We start from the raw sequence: 18,604 nt of genomic DNA, 5'->3' as shown, positions 1-18,604 counted from the left end.
GGATTTACTCATGTTGATATATGATCTACTACACACTGATATCAACATGATTCTTAACACACATATCTTATCTGACACTGACTATGATATCTGATGTAACACTGAGATTTGATATTAGAAAGAGATACAAAAAGTGGACATATGAAGACTTAGAGCCTTACATCAAGTGAATGACAATAAAGATCAAAGATAAAACACTCTCTGGTTACAGAGGCATCTGTCTCCAGGTCAGTCGTTAAATGCTGTCTTGTTAAAGTTTTTGTCGTGTCTCAACTAATCCTCAAGGAGTTAAAATGTACAATGCAAGATTATCTTTAATGTAATTCCATTGAGTTAATACAATAAAAATGACATTTATTGAAAATATTAATTTTAAATCATTATCGTCTGTGTCATAGAGCTCACTAACAAGTCTATGTACATAGGATGGAGCATTGCTGCCACTGGAGGAGGGAGGAAGGGAGAGAGAGAGAGATTAAAGGTACTAAAAACATTTAAACTTACATGTTAGAAATAAACAGTTTGATGAGATCACGTGGTACATAATCGAATACTGGATTCTGAACATGAACTTTGGATATCAGATCAGCTAAATTTCAGGGTATCATGAGGGCTACTATCTTATTGAATGTGTCCTATTTAACTATATTATTGAAGAGCTAATTACAGGTATTTACTCACCTGATCATAAGCACAAGTATTTGGGAGAAAACTTGAACATGCAGCACATACTATTACCTACATAATGAATACATAATACATAATGAATATATACATAATACATAATGAATACATAATACATAATGAATGAATGGATATTTGGATTATTTGGAAGGATTACTTACTGGTACAGAATGATGAATAGCAGCTAGTGCAATACAATGAGCACCATTGAGTGCCTTTAAACTTAAATAAGAAAATATTATGACTTAGTTTTTTTTTGTCTATCCACTGTCCATTTGTCTATCTATTCATCCATTACTTACCCTCCATCAGCCATAACAGTATGTGTACCAATGATTAGCTGTAATAATAATAATAAATTAATTTCTCATTAAATATTAATATTAAAAGGACATTATTTGATTAGCTTGTGACATTAAAGCAAAACCAGCAGAATCAGTTACTAATGTTGTCTCTATTTTTTGCCTCAGCTAGATTACGAGCAAGTTGCTTACCCTATAATGAGAAGGTGTGGCATGTGCCTTAATAAATGAGTGTGGCTTTACTTGATATGATGGTGCAGCTTCAGTGACTATGACTTGAAACTTTCTCTTTCTTGCAGCTCCTTTGAGGAAAGCTTCAACAGTCTTTGAATGTCCCGTTGTCATAATTACTTCATTAGAGGGATATGGTCTAATGCTTGAGTAGCAATATTATTAGCGCTAAAGGAGGAGGGGTTAGGTGGTTATTACAGGACAGGTGCTCATTAATTAGACATTTATTGAGGGTCAACTGGTATAATTACTTTCTTTCTTCAATTTCTACCAGTAATTCATGGATAGCTTCAATTACAGCACCCTAGAGACAAGAGGGGGAGGTCATTATTAATCCACTCATATCCATATCCTTACCTTTAAATTAGGAACAGATTTGGACAAATCATCACTGTCTTCACCCCCTTTTAACATTGTCTGAAAAACCATGATATTAATAATTATTAATAACTATTAGTCCATTTGTCCCTTACATGAAGTAAATTGTTGAAGTCAGAGTTTTTCTGATCCTCTAGAACATCTGCATTATCAATAGGATAAAATAGGCACTAATTAGAACTTGCCTTGCAAACTCTTCTCGGATAATTTTCAATACTGAAAAAAATAAAATAATATATTTTCCTTATTCAATTACATACCTCTTCTGACCATATTACCCACAGCACTTTCTACATTACAATAAAATAAAATTTTATTAATAAATAATTATAAAGGGAATACCTCCTGGTTGAGCATCAATAATTCTTTTCCCATAAACCTGTAGCTGTTCTATTAATTCTCTGTTACCATAGCAACACTAATTAGTTAATTGAGTAATTTTATAAGGAGTGTACCTTGGATTGGACCATTTGGCTTTTGATACTAACTAAATCTCTCAACAATAGAACTGTATGCCGTGCTACTTCATAAGAACTATGCAACCGACTAGAGAGAGAGAGAGAGAAATATAGTTTATGCTCCTCTGTTTATTGAACTCACTATGTTTGAGTTAAATTAGTTAGTAATCGTCCTTTTGTTCTACTTCTTCTGCCATATTGTACTTTTCAAGAGATAATAACTATATTATATAGTTAGTTACTTTAATGATAATATAATGACACTATTATAATCTTATCTTAACACCATTAACAGTTATAAAACAACTCCATTAAACAAATAATTGTCACACTATTTCAGTTTAATAGCACTCTAATTTTTCTATCTTACTGAACGCTCTGTCAACGTTGTTGCTTGTTTTTAAAAAAAACTAAAATATTAAATTTATTTTTTAACTTCATCAATTTAACGTCTTTGGTTTGATGGATTTTGTTTATAGTTAAAAAATACAAAAAAAAAACAAAAGAATGAAGAGAAAAGATTTTTAAAAATAAAAAAAAGACAAAACTCCAGGCTAGAGGAATCAAGGCATACATCCACGCAATTACAGATCGTGAACTTGTCCTACACATTCCCGTCGCAAGGAGCCGACAACACTAGAACCGGTGGCCAGCCGATCCCCGACTTCGACCCTTCGAGGTGCTGGCCAGACACCTAGTCGGATACTCCATCGTGGCTATCTGGTGTCAACCGGTGCACAAAACACGGGTCACTTGGCACCACATGGTGTCAAATTATAAATAATTATTATGGGTGTGGTTTTGTAACTTTTAGTAAGAGGTGTGGTTAATAACGTGTTATGAATAATTATTATTAATCGATAATTATATCTGTAATACTAAATGCAATCTGTAATGTAAATGCAAAATAAATAAGTTAGGATTGCCATTAATTATAAATAATAGATAGTATATTTTAGACACAAGCTGTGTGGGTGGAGTCAATAGCTGTCCACATATCCAAGATAAAATCATCTGGAAATTCAAAATCTGCTAATGAACTTTCATCAATACCAATAGGAAAATCATCTACTGTCATTTTCTCACAAGCAAGATCAACATGACATGAGCTAGGAGAAAAGGAGAGAAAGAAGAGAGAGAGAGAGAGAGAAGGAGAGATTTTAAATAAACTAGAGATGTCTCCTTACCTAATTGTTTGTCTTGGATACCAATAAAACTTTCCAATAAATCATAAACTCTCTCAATAGTTTGCTTCATCCACAATGACATCTATAGCAATGATATCAGATGACATCATATAACATCGCAATGACTCACAGCATCTTCGACTATTGCTTGTCCATCAGACTTTAGTCGTAAGGTAGGACGATTTTCATCTCAACTGTCTAGACCTACATGAGGGGGTGAGTACCATCCAAATCTTGGACATTGGTCTAGGTCTTGTAGCTCCTCTGGGAGCAACAGCTGGTAAGAGAGAAGATGAAGATGTGATAAAGGATCGACAATACTTATTGAAAGTTTATACAAAAAATTTAAAATCTATACCAACTATAGAAATGTGAAAAATCAGATAATTATTATTAAATAAAAAACATATTATAATTATGTTCAATTAATATTAACATAATCTGGTTTTATTGTAACAAGTTCATAAGATCTATTCTGTGTCATTGTTATCTGATATTGTTTAGTATCTTCATATGATATATTATGTTGTATAGTTATATCATCATCAATACTATTACACTCTATAATATAATATAATTAGATTATATTACATGTATACAAGATATACATACTTTGTATCTTCTTTATATAATAAACACCCACACAAACAACACTAACAATACTAATTAGTATTATTAAGATACTAATGATGATCACAGTGATAACTATTATAACTAAAGAGAGAGAGGAGTTATATATAAATATTTAATTATATTATTAACATACTATGAAAACTCTGAGATCCAGGCATTGTTATTATATTAGTAGTTGATGGTATGACTATTGTAGAATAACTTTGTATAGTGGGAAGCGTATCTATATAATAAAATAATGATATATTACTTTTATATAATAACTGACATAGTCTTTTATGATATCACTCTATCTTACTTAAAGTAAATAGCCATGGATCACTCTGTCCAACACTATTACTGAAGATAATAGAGAGAGTACAGAATTGATGTGAGGAGCTAACAGACTATCTGATATGTTCATAGAATATTCTACCAGATATGTTTTATTAAATATAACTATATCATCACATTTATAGTGACTGCAGCATTCTCTGGAGCTTCAGATGAACATTCCAGAATAATCTATACTAACTATAGTAATCATGTAGTCACCACTATTGGATAGACTCACTGGTATATTAAACAACAACTTGACTTCATTATTTATATATGACAGAATAGTAAATGTGGTATTTTCTTTGGTAGATCTTGGAGCTAAAATGACATCATAAAATAAACACACATATTAGTTATTTTAACTAACCTCTTTGAAAAGAGAAGGCACTATTCTTATGTTCTTCTTCACCCAGTTCATTTAGACCATATATGGTATATGTATATCGATGATGAATAATTTCTGATCTTCAACTTGTATTCATTTCCATTAATAGATACATTTTGTAATAACATCTTCTTGACATCATCATATATCAGTAGTATATAGTAAGATATCTGGACTCTACTGGATACATTAGGACGGATCCCCAACTGATAGTAATAGTAGTACAGTTGTCAAGTGACAAAAAGATATTGAGAACATAAGTAAGAAAAACCTGTCTCATACAAGAGATAATACACACACACACAACATAACATGCGATATATATAACTTACCAAATGGAAATACATTGATAGTATGTCCAGCTGGATTACTAAGAGTTATCTCAACAAGATATGTTCTCAAGTTAACAGGTCACATCATTAGATAATGTTTGTTGTAGAATATCAACTTGATATTTACTATAACATTAGTAGGATACTCACCAATACATAGACTACTGACCTAACAGAGATAACATCATAACAAAGAAATATAAATTATTATAACTAACTATACTAACAAAACCTAATTACAATATATTATAATACTATTATATGTGTATATATCAACTATCAGTAGTATATATATATTATATAGTTATATTGTATGATAACTATATTGTGTAACATAATAATTTTTATATTAAACAAACTACTTATTGTCCAGTTATATTATATAGATACATTGTAAAAATTAATGTTATTGTAACAACTACTTTGTAATGATTACTATGAAAACAAGACTTCATGTTAATTACTCATTAATAATTTGTTGTTATTATTATTATAAAGCAACAGATTGTATAGTAAGTAATTTACATGAATTCATAGCAATCCATTCATGTGAGCTACAAATTTGTTGCTAAATTAATATATTAATTTTTATAGTTAATATATACTAACATTTGTAATTATTCGAAATAAAACATTATCTTCATCTACTGTTGGTATAACTGATACTGGGATAGTATGAGGAACTGAAATATAACAGAAATGTAGCATCACTGTATAACATAATATGTTACCTCTAGCAATTGCAATATAGTACATGACATTATTACTATCTCCTATACCAGCTCCATTAATACCAGAGACATATACAGTAGTTAGATTACATGATCATCATTACTAGATCTCAGGATGTACTCAGTAGTATTAACTGTGTCTATAAGTGTTCCTTGATTATCATTGATGTTATATCCAGTGATAGGTACATTATCCAATGTATATGGTGCAGACCACATCAGTAACACACTAGATCCATTGAGAACTGTAGCAGTTAGATCTTTAAACAGGAGCTAGTAAACCTACATCAATATATCATAATAATATGACATCTATAACATTAGCTCACCTTGTATTCTTAATACAGCAATATCACTGTATGCTTTCTCTGAATTAATAGCTCTACATGATATAATTGTATATATTAGGTAACTAACGCCTTACAGGTTGTTTAAGCACTAGCTAGGTAGCATCTTTTTCATGTCTTTGGAAAAGATATTTTTGTTATAATTTTGCTTAATCTAGCTAGAGCAAGCTAGCCCCTCCTCCTTATTGATATGCTGACAGGCAGAGGACTTTACAGCAACTAGTACACCCAGTCTGGTAATATACCACTAGTTGTTAGATGAAGTGACTGTAGAGATATTTTAAACTTTCTGATATGTCATGACATTCTACATACATTTACCATTAGTACACTCCATGAGATAATAGCCCATGAAGTAGACATCAAACCTGATAGGTACTAACTGACCAGGACTGAGTAGAAAATTACTGTTGTTCACTAGTTCAATAGAGTTCACAACTAGCTACATTCATGTTATATAAATTACCAAATGCAAGATTATTTTACAATGATATATCTCTCAGTAATGGTGAGGTTTTGTTTGTGATACTATATTATAATGACCACAACATTCTCAATGATTCTACTATTACATAGATGACAATTGATCTCTTCCCATGTAATGTTTGTTTGATGTCAAAACTAACAGATAAACCATGATCAGCTTAGGTGATCCCATAGGTTCTAGTTATATTAAGTTTCTATAAAAGCTTTAAAGTATTAGTTTCCCATTGGTTCTGTTGTGATACAGTCAATATGATATTGAATGTTTTCAAGTTGTAATAGATGAGACAAAAGTTCAATTTATTCATGAAATTGCTAAAAAATTAGTTTATAATGGACCAATCTTAGGTGGACATTAGAATATCTGACAATATTTGTTATACTCATTACAGTACTAGTAGGTCTCAGCATATCTTGATAAGCTCTTATTGTTGATGTCAAAAGATGTTGCTGGTATCAGTCTCTTCAGTGTCATCTCATTTTGACTACCTTCTTTTTACCTGTTGTGTCACACAATGTATGTGTCACTAGTGATGTTGACTACATATGTTTCAGCATCATATTGACAACGTATCTAAATGTCAATATGAGTCTGAATAAAAAATATCTTCAAATTTCTTCCTTTACCTTCAATTAATAGAAACATCATATAATACCTGAAATAAAAAGACAAATAAACTCAAACACAATATCACTCCCTTTATTTACCAATACATATACACAAGTGATCAACGTCTTCCAAAAAATGATAGTATTCCACAAAAATGATATCATTAATAAGGTCATCAATTACTTTACATACATTGTGTTCTTATTATACATATATACTAGATATTAGAATGTTTTATTAGAAGATTTAACATAATAGTTAATATTAACTGATACGTTTTTTAAATCTGCACACTGTTTGTGATAGCATAATTTTATCTAATATCACATACCCTAGGACTATGTCTATATTATGTTGAGGCCTGGTACCCCAAAATTACTTAGAGACACTTATTGATTAATGTATCATCATCAATGAGCTCTATATATGCAATTACCCATTTTGTCATACAATTCTCATCAGTTTTATCATTAATCGTGGAACATTTTGAGGACATGAAGAAGGTAATTTAAGAGAGGGAAATTATTATATATAGTAACAACATAAACAGTTCAGAGATATCACAACCTCCTGGAAAACCAGAAACTCGTACAGCCATACCAGGTACAAGAACTTGTACTTTATAAAAAGGAAGGATCATAACTGGATTACATGATTGACATGGACAACGGATCTTTATAAAACACATCTCTTTATTTTGTAGTATCAAGTATCTAAATAAATAGTTTAAATAATAGTGAGTTATTTAGTTATTTTCATTGGAGTCTTAAGTATTAAGAAGCCAGCGTAGTCTTTACTTGGTGGTAAGAAGCTGTGTCTCTACAAGGATATCATTATAGAGTTTCCACTTTGTTGAGGGTATCCCTTTAATGTGACTGTGTTCTATTATAAGTTCAAACTTACTTCTCCAGTAGGATATCACATCCTGCTTTTACAATGATGGTATACAAGCATGTAAAAGTTGTAAAGAGCATCATTCATTATATGATCTATATCATTAATTATAAACATATAAACCTATTCTAACCTCTGTCAATACATAAGTAGATAAAGCTGGAAAGTAGGATATATCATATGTTAATATATTACAATATAAAGTAATATATCATTAGTTAGTGAAATTATCAATGACAATATCCTCGTCTAACAAGTTGTATAACATCTCTGGTTTACATGATTCATAATATTGTTTGATTGACTAAATATTCCATTTTTTATCATCTCTGTATCCCAAAAATATATATAATAAAAATGTACAGCTAATATTATAAACAATCTGACTATATGACTAATATGATAACTGTATCTACATGGTGATGAATGAACAGTCGATTGAGTATTAGTAACAGGTTGCACAATACAATCTAACCATCCTAAATTTATATCCAGTTCACTTAGAAACACAATGTCCATATTAGAAGGAAGTTCACACAACACTGAAGTCTGTGATCTATACATGTCCTACAGTAAATGAGTATCAAATGACAATGTGTACTAGTTAATGTGATATACTTACTGAATATATGAACAATGATGAGTTGGTAAGTGAGTTATTGTCATATTTTGGATCTAGTATCATAAAATGCTTGTATCTCATTAGGTCTGTATAGATTGATGGTATAAAATAAATACGATGTATTAGTGGTTTATAGATTATAGAATTAGTGTTTTACGTTTACAGTTATTATAAATTAAATGGAAGATACAAATTTGGTATAAAATGTGTACAATCTATCCTACCCCTTTTGATCTTTTACTATATACTGTTTGAGCATAATTATGGAGGTGTGTGTTACATGATCACCAAAATGTTTTAATAAACAAATAAAATGAACATTTGCTGTATAATTGAACACATTTTGTTTTATACTTTTAACTATAGCAATCCTGAGTAAGGCATACAAGGTACAAAATATTGAAGGCATTATATAATCAGATATACTGGTACTACTGGTGGTTCATACTCCAATCATACACCTCATCATTTGTACAATATGTAGACTAATATGGCTCATAGACTTTCATTTCAATATCTTTCATTATTGTCTAAAATTAGACATGGTATGGAGTATAAAAGGAAACGAAATATGACCAACTTACCTAATGTCTGTTGTCCTTCTTAATAGATCTGAGTCTACAAAGTGAAAACTACTGATAAACTAAAACCTATACTTTTTCCATACTGTCTGATCATATAATAATTAGCATTATATTCATGAAAACCAAGTTATCATTACAATCCACATTCAATAGTATACCAACTATTACACTCAGTCCAGTATAACCGTTAATTCAAAATGGAAATCTTAAACATAGTCCTAAAACTATAATTAAGATTATTATAATATAGACACATGTACAGGAGGTAACTATATGATAACATAAGTTAATTACTTTTACTCTCACTATTTATAAGACAATGAGGAAATTTGTCCGTTATTTTTTTAGAAAACAATTCCCAAGCAATAATATTGTAGTATAAACTATTACTGGAATTCTACACAAAAAAGCTAATATAGGTTTTCCAATCACAACTAAGTCATTTTTACATAAATAATTCACTTGATCTATAACTTGTTCATTCACTTTTGAGACAAAATGATTCAAATATACTATAACTGGAAGGAAACTTTATAGGATGATATGAGAGCAATCATTAATATTTTCAATAATCTGGTGTATGGTTAATATATATATAGTGGATTTTTGTTGGTAAAGATTAATTTTGGTAAATTCGTTAATTTAAATAAATTAAAATTAATGATAGTTAAATTTTTCGTTTTTGCTGTCAGCACACAGACAAGTGTGGATTAAAAATTGTAATTGATAATGAATTAAACCGGTCTCCGGATTATCTTGGAAAACCAATTACTATTATGATAACCAGGCTCTGTTATAAAAGGTAGGATTTTTCTGCATAACATCATTCTATGGTGCTCTGGTAAATGGTTCTCACACCATACTTTCAACTGTACTTCATTAAGTAGTGTGGTTTATGTTTTGTACAAATTAAATCTTGTCAATAGACAATTGATACAATTTCAATCCAAGTATTCTAAGAGGTTTTGACTATACCTATATTAGAAGACACACTTACTTGACTAACAAGACATGCTTATTTACCCACTACACAGTGTGATCCTATAATTAGCAGCTTGAATCTCGCAGAAAAAGGGGCTCTCTACCATGAATATAGCTTCTGAATACCTTTACATTATGTAAGGAAGTTACCCTATGATATAATTTTAGAGAGGATAATCACACTGAAATATTTTGAAAAATTTGTGTCATCATACCATGACAATGACTTCATGAACCCTTAACACTGTAATGTACAACAAGCAGAGACTTTCTCTGTTCCTTTGATAATGTTATGAGAACAAGGCAAGACACTTACTACAAATTTTAGCTACAACAGTGATAATTATTTTTGGATTTCTTAAAAAAATGGTGGTCCCTGTATTGCCATTCAAATTTGTTAGTTGAAGAACTAATCATTCCTACTTCCATATTCGATTTCATAATGAAATTACTAGTCTACCTAAGTGTAAAATATAGATTTAACAACTAACACCTACTTTTAATGAATGTGGCTCACACATGTTCGAACAAGGATGGAATGTGTGTGGCATGCAGACTGCATGTCTGGAGTCTTGTGAGAATACTTTCTCACTTACTCCACCTTATTTAGTGGTCGTTTTATGTACATTGAGATACCATTTATTCGTATGTGATAAATACATTATGAATAGATCTATCAAAAAATATCCCTAAGATCAGTTTTTTGTTTCAATCTTAACATGAATCTCCCTTTACTTACACTAAGCCACTTGAACATGGACAGTACGTCCAAAATCATATATAGCAGCTGAAACACATTATGGCAAAGAAACGTTCCCCGTTCTTTCAAACATCGTTTCTCGAAGATGTTGCCATTCTAAATCACATTTGAGCCACACTTCTAGATATGATAGGACAGTATGTCCACTTCGCTTGCTTTGCGGTCAGTCGTTGGCGAGAAACTCCTTTTTAAGTAAACTATGGTCTATGGTTACACTGCCACTACTGGTCAGAATATCATGGCTGCAGCCAACTAACTATGAATGAGAAGAGAGTCAAGAGACTGCTGAAGGTATTAACAATGATAAACTGGTGGGAGACAGCTACTGACAAGTGGTGGGGGGGGGCAGTGCTTAGTGAAGAATCAGATATTTGTAAATGACAATCTTAGATAAACAAAAATTACCAAAGTATTTAACCTGTTCATCTGTAGCATGAATGAACTCTTTGTAATTGGATTGTCTTATCTATCACACAGTCAGGGGGCCAATAGCCACCCCTGTCCCCCCCCCCCCTATTCCCCCACCATAGATAACTAGAATGAGTAGAACTCCGTATCCAAGGCAATTGTCTGGAGAATTTATGCCTGGTTTGCTTTTCCTTTAATAACAATAGTAACGTTTCGCCTTATTATGCCATATTCTATTTAAACAATATTGCAAATTTACAAATTCAGAGCTGCGACAACAAGTAAGGAAACCGAAGGCGGACATCCATTATTTTCGTAATTTTGTAATAACTAAAATGCTTGTACCCCCACCCTAACTGGAAACATTCACGTGCTGTTTATTAGTGTAGTTGAGATGCACAAGCAACTAAGAGTAAAAGATGAGCAGAACTGAAGTTGAAGTTTATTAAGTATGACATCAGAAGTGTGAAAGTAGATCTTATTGAGTAACTGTAGTTCCTTACTTGAGTTAATTTTCATGTACTTTTTACAATATTGAAATGTCAAGAATGATACTTTTCTCCTCTATTTTTAATAGGAATAACAGTACTATATCCAAAGGAGGTAATTTCAAAAAATGAATGTTCTCTATTCAAACGATACTAAAAACTCCACAAAAATATCGTATGAAATGTGCTTCTGGATGTAATAACAGTTAATTGTATAGTTTAATTATTATGATAAACTAGGCTATTGGTTACCTTCCAATATGGTGTCTATACACCAGGCATGTGTGAACATTACAGAAACAGGTGTGGCAGCATGGGATCTCTTATATAACATCACAAATTTTATCTTCTTTATATTATACAGAACAATATTCAACAATATTGTTATACGAGTACAGAAGTCCTTCAAAAGCCATCTAAATTTACGATCACTTTCATGTTATCGCAGATGTTTCAACACCAAACAAGGACGTAAATATTCTTGGTAAAATGGCTTGTTTTTTTTTAAACACTTTGATGAAATTGATGACACCTGGGAAAAGATTCGAACTTCTGTTGTGACTGATAACCTACAAGGCTGTGTACTTGCTGCATGCACCACTATGAAATATGATCCTACACAGGAAGGTCCTGGACCCAGTACTACAGGTGTTGATATGTTTTTTATACAGAAGAGCACATATGGATACAATGGGTTTCAAACTAATTGACATAGTACAACAGGACATCAAGTACACAAAACTGAGAGTGACAGTTTGGCAGAAAAATATGTGCACACAGGTTGTGGAAAAGTTACTGTCAAAACAATTTCTGGAACAATGGTAGACCATCTTTTGTATGTGAGGATAAACCATGCTATGGAACAATCCAGATACAAGGAGGATATTTGGCATCGCAATGTTGTTGAAGCTCCTAAAGAGTTTGTTCCACAAGAAATCTTTGGAACGTGGATTCTAGAGCTGGAAAATAAAGACCTGACTCCATCATGGCACTTTTAAAGGACAAGATTGAATGTAAGACTAATAATTTTGGAGTTGCTAGAATGGTGTGTCCACCAAAACAAAACTATTATTCAGCAGAAGAGAAAGCTGTTTTTCTATTGTATGTGTCCAAGAGATGGAAAGATTCAGTTGGTTTATAATTAATCGTTGTTGAAAACAGATATAGTATTTGAACAAAAAGGAGAAGTGACAGACGAGATCTCATCGTTTATGAGACTCTATACTGGAACAATGGTGAACCAGCTTATGATTTGTAAAACTTCCTGGAATCACCAAAATTGGAGGACTGGAGAAAATATGTAATATCCTGTATTTTCTGTATTAAGTAGTATAATTATATTTTTTATTATTAAAATAATTATACATACAATGTATACTACTGCAGTTGTTCATAATTATGTAACAGTGATAACTCTTATAAAGATACCTTGAATTTCTTATAAATAGTGGATTGTGTTATCATTCACTACTATTAATTTTAGCAATCTGCAAGTCGTAAAAGTTCCTTGTACTTCCTTGATAATGAAGTTGTTACTGCTATAGTTTTGATTTATGACTGTTTTAATCTTGTTCAAAATTTAGCCATCATTTAGGCAGAATGTTTTCCTATATACATCAAATCAAAGATATTGTAGATTTAGATTAAAAAAGAAAGAAGTGTTCACACTAAAAAATTATCATTTGGAATGATACATTAAATAGTATCATCTATAATCCTTATATTCCTTTATTGAGATGATTTTCAGAACTATTTTAAATTGTATAGTATTTTAACAAATAGTTTCTTAACAATTTCATTGCCTACACACACAAAGCATGACATTCAGTCCTAAATAACATTGTTTTAGATCATGTGTAAACTGATGTTATACAACTATCATTCAGCTTGTTAAGACAGCAGAACAGGATGTTAAATAACAAACCTGAACATTACTCTTTGGCCAAGAAGTATCTGATGAAAAAACCATCTTTTTGATTATCAAGGTCATTTTTGTTTTGAAGCACCTATGTCATGATTCATGGGATCTTAATGTGTAAAACCTCCAAAGAAATTTGCTATTGAAGAAGTTATTGGTAAGTGGATTATCCAATATAATAATGACAAGATCTAATTCACTTTTTCCACTTCTTAAAGGTAAAGATTGAATCTACACTGAATGTTTTGGAGTTATCAAAATGGTATGCCCTTCAAAAGTTGATCATTAATCAGCAGAAGAGAAAGCTGCTTTTGAATTTTATGTTAGCAAAAATTGGAAAGATGTCATGCGTCAAAAATTGATCAAAATTTTTTGACAGATATATCTTTTGAACAAAAGTTGAAATGGAGTACGCAAGTTAAGAATAAATTGCATCCTTCTGACTAATGGCAAATCAAGGTTTTTATATCACATCCTTAAACAACGAAGAAATGCCAAGTAGTGCCTGTACATAGAGATATAGAAAATTAAAAGAATGTATTATATTATGTATACAAACCATCAAGTACTGTATTTGTAGCTTCATGAAGTTTATTGCTATAATTGTAACTACCAATATCACTGTAAAACTGTTTTCATTGATTTAACCAATATATGGTTATAACAACTTACATGATGCAAACTGAAAGTAAACATAAGTTTTTGACTAATATTGTCCTACAGAATTGATTGTTTATAAAAAAAGTTTTTATTCTTAACATTTTTGTAAACAGTTTGCATTATGAAATCTGTATAACTATATATATGGTTTAATCAATCAATCAGTTTTTAGTAAGTAGATATTAAGTAAAATAATCATGAAATGGGATTGACTGTTTACTAAGCAGTCAATCTGATAGACTGTAGTACATTAATATGAAATAGTGCTATGTAATTTAATATGCAACAAGTAAAAATATATCATTCAATTTCTAACTTCGTATACTAGTATATTGTACTTCCAATTGAAGGGCTTTGTTATCAATTGTCATCAAAAACCGTTTTGCAAATTTGTGATCACAACCCGCTCCCTTAACCTCTATTGTCCACATAATACCCTTGCAATGAGACACCTACATTCAACACCAATGAAAATAATATAGTCATGGATACAAGTTAAACTATCTACAAACCAACATGAGAATTTTCGTTAAAATATCTTGTTTTGAAGTTAGGGCAAATTTTACTTACCTTGAGAGTCCAAACATTTTTGCCAACAGTTGTAGCACTATAGATAGATGATCTAGAAGGCGGTAGTTCTAGACTATGATGTAGTAAGTGTTACGCTAGTAACACTAATTCTACAAGGGTGTGTATTAACAAAAACCCATGCCATTTGACTGTGACTGTCACTGCCACACCCAATAGTTAAACTTATACAGTACTGCAACGCTTATAATTTAACATCAACCATAAAATAAAGAAACCTTCATACAATAAGTGGTCTATGTATGTAAACTCAATAGCAAACCAACAGAATCTTCAATGTTAATCACAGCATGACCCCAATTCTCTGGAATGTATATACCTCTCCAGGAAACTGTAGATACTGCATACAAGTATTGTTTAACTGAGACATCTAATATAAATGACAACACAGTTACTAAGTTTATTATGTTATTAGAGTCAAATACTACTTTATTATTTGTTAATTGACTGATATGCTGAAAAGAGAAGTATGCTTTACTCGGTTGCCATAATACCACATTTCAAATCCCATATATCAGTACAATTGAGTGCTTTTGCCATGGAAATGAGGAAGGAGAGCCTGAATTCTTTGGACCAGAATGCACTGCTTTAAATAAATTGCCTATTAGTTAGAAACCTAGGAATAATGATATCATTTATGGGTTAGTCTGCTTCTCAAAATCTGTCCATCAAAAAGATAGAGAGGTGTGTCTGTAGTTTTAAGCAAAACGATCAACATAGTCACTTATGTCATGGCTAGTGTTTCTGTTCTTTGAAAATATAGTTTCTTCATATGGCACTCTTGATACTTTAATTTTAAGAGATCCATACCTAAAAAAAATGAGAATAAACAATGTTCATATGCTATTTTGAGCTATACCTAGCAATTGCTGTTTGGAGAAATTACAACTAGTCCTTCACAATTTAAGGTTTCAGGATATTGACTCCTATGAATTTTAATTGGTCTTCAAACAAACAGTCATATTTATTGTAATTTGTAAACGTTAGAACAATTCAGAGGTGAAAGCAGCAGCGAGGTTGATTTACTATATTCTTTCTGTACTTAATAAGCAAACTTGAGAATTGTGACCATAAACTCGAAAATAGTTAGTCTTGGTAATATAAGACACTAACTGCATCAAATATTCTATTACTGTAAAAGGCCTGGTTCCAAAACTGTTAAAGAGATTCCTAAGGGAATTGTTCCGTTGTGATTGATGGAAGCTTTTCTTTCAGTTATGTCTTAAAAGAAGATTATGTATTTTATCTGTGTTTTTTAAATGAATATACAAACTCAGGAAATGTAAATCTTTGAGGGACAGCATTTTGCAAAATTAAAAGCATCTACTGTGTCTCTTGGTCCAATATACATTGTCCTTTTGCTGCCATTTGCTAGAAAAATACTCACAGAGATCTAAAAATTTGATGCTAAAGATATAGCAAGAGTATAGTATAGAGATTAGAACCTGTATAGCTTTGTATAATGTGATATTAAACTGGCAGTACAGCAACAGTATACTGTAAACATTTTCAGATTTCTATCCACAATTGTAATTGTTATCACACATTTCTCTACATGCACTCATATAAATTTTAAATAGAATACCTTTGTATTAATTGATCCGTTGTCCAGTGCTGTAAAGCAGGCCAGTCAGTAGCAACATCTTGGTAATACAATAGGAACATGATGTTTTTCCACTGTCATCAGAAACTGCTCTGAATTGATGTTGCTTGCTTGCACAGGTTACCCATATGGAACAGTTAAGTTACTTATATCATAGTCTGTGATGATGATGTCCATCCACTGACTGACTGATACCATGATACAGATTAAACTTGCTTTTTGAGTATACAGCACAGTAGATGATAAAGTTGTACATATTGGGTTACTGTTTGTTGTATTGCAAACCATAACTTTAGACAACATATCGACTATTGAATCATGACCAGCCCATAAAGGCTAAATCAATTGGAAATAGTTCCATGTTATTTCTCTGGTTAATGGGTAATCCTTTATTTTCAGTAGAAACTCCACTGTTGAGTTTACCAGCATAACTAGCCACATGTAGTAAAGTTATTAACCATTATATCAGTAGGCTTGATAGATCCTCAGTGTGAATGCAAATGATCCACTAGTAACTCCAAGTCTTTGTGTGATACTACACTATTTAAGATGATATGAATAATCTCCTGTAGGTAATATAGGAATCTAGAAACGTTAAAAGAACAAGAATCACAGTTAGTTTCCTTATTCAAATTTGATACGGCATCTCTATGGGTATCAATATAAATTAAAATAGTAGTAATATTTTTTAGAGGAACTCTTAAGTAGGTAAAACATAGTATACAAATATTATAACTGATAACCACATACATATTAATAAAGACTTGTAATCATCCAGGATAATTTGGTAGCCCCACTTGCTCACTTTAGAGGCAATAAGAAAGCAAAAAGAAGCATAATTCAGTGTAGTAGTAGTGCATGGGAGGATAAAGAGGTGTATATTCAAGTCACAAGAGGTTGTTCAAAATTCAAGGACACACACATATTTCATGTCTTATGGAATCCAGATAATCTTTTTGAGTGGGTGTGACAATAAGACAATGGACTAACACTACAATAAAAAGTTTGTGATTCTACAGAGCTCATTGTAAGAATAGCTATGATATGAAAAAGAACAATATGTGTGTATTATTTAATTGTAATAGATAACTTTTCTGGACCTAGAAAATCACTAATCAGGAAAACATATAAATAAATAAATAATACCTTTTCTACATCAATCATCTGTATTATCTATCGTAAGTAAAACTAAATTCACATACCTTCCTTGACAGTCCTAATATTTTCATTACATTATCAGCAGGTTTATGCATTGTTCCATTTGTTGATATAAAGCTTAGAAATAAAATCGAGCAAATCCTGATGCCTTTGACCTCACTATAGCATGAAGGGCAGTTTCTCCTGAGCTATCTAGCTGTTTAATACATATTAAAGAGTCTTCTATTGACATGGCATTAAGAAGAATTGGAAGCACAAGTAGATTACGATAGTGGACAGCATAGTAGAGGGGACATCCATAGCTAATGTCAACCTGAACATCAGCGATGAGGTATGATATATATCCTAAAAATAAAATATCAATTATAAATCATTATTTTCCAGATAATTATAGCTAGTAATAGTACTATATAAATTAGTATAGTAAACATAAGTGTTGACATTTTTGTGTTTGTAGTAACTATTGGTCTGGCATCAGAAAACATCCACATTTTGTTGCGTATTACTTGTAATCTTAATGAAGAATGGATCAATACAATATACAATGAACATTAAAGGGATTAATACAGAGTGTATTATTAATTGCTGTATTTTAATTAACTCACTTCATGTTGTCCTATGACAGATGTTGATTGCAGCCTCCCAATGTCATGTCTGCCTCGAAGAGCACGATGAATAAGTGTATCAAATGGATGAGTCCCAGTATAGTTATCAATGATCTTCTTAGCTTTCTTTGTTTTTAGTGAATATATCTTTCAAAGAATCAAAGTTACCACGATATGTATATATCAGAGCTTTAGTAATGATCACACTTATCAGGTGTAGCTTCTTTTTGTATGTGGTAGAGAGTTATTAATAGAG

The 18,604-nt window shown here is 31.3% G+C and overlaps 1 pseudogene; it reads right to left on the bottom strand.

Moving 5' to 3' along the window:
• Window positions 1-376: 376 nt before the first annotated feature.
• Window positions 377-1,631, bottom strand: LOC121392557 (annotated as a pseudogene).
• Between the last annotated feature and the right edge of the window lie 16,973 nt (window positions 1,632-18,604).

This window comes from Gigantopelta aegis, unplaced genomic scaffold (genome assembly GCF_016097555.1).
Source record: "Gigantopelta aegis isolate Gae_Host unplaced genomic scaffold, Gae_host_genome ctg4075_pilon_pilon, whole genome shotgun sequence".
Classification (NCBI taxonomy): domain Eukaryota; kingdom Metazoa; phylum Mollusca; class Gastropoda; order Neomphalida; family Peltospiridae; genus Gigantopelta; species Gigantopelta aegis.
The sequence above is the reverse complement of the archived record's forward strand: the minus strand, read 5'-3'. Positions and strand labels throughout refer to the sequence as shown.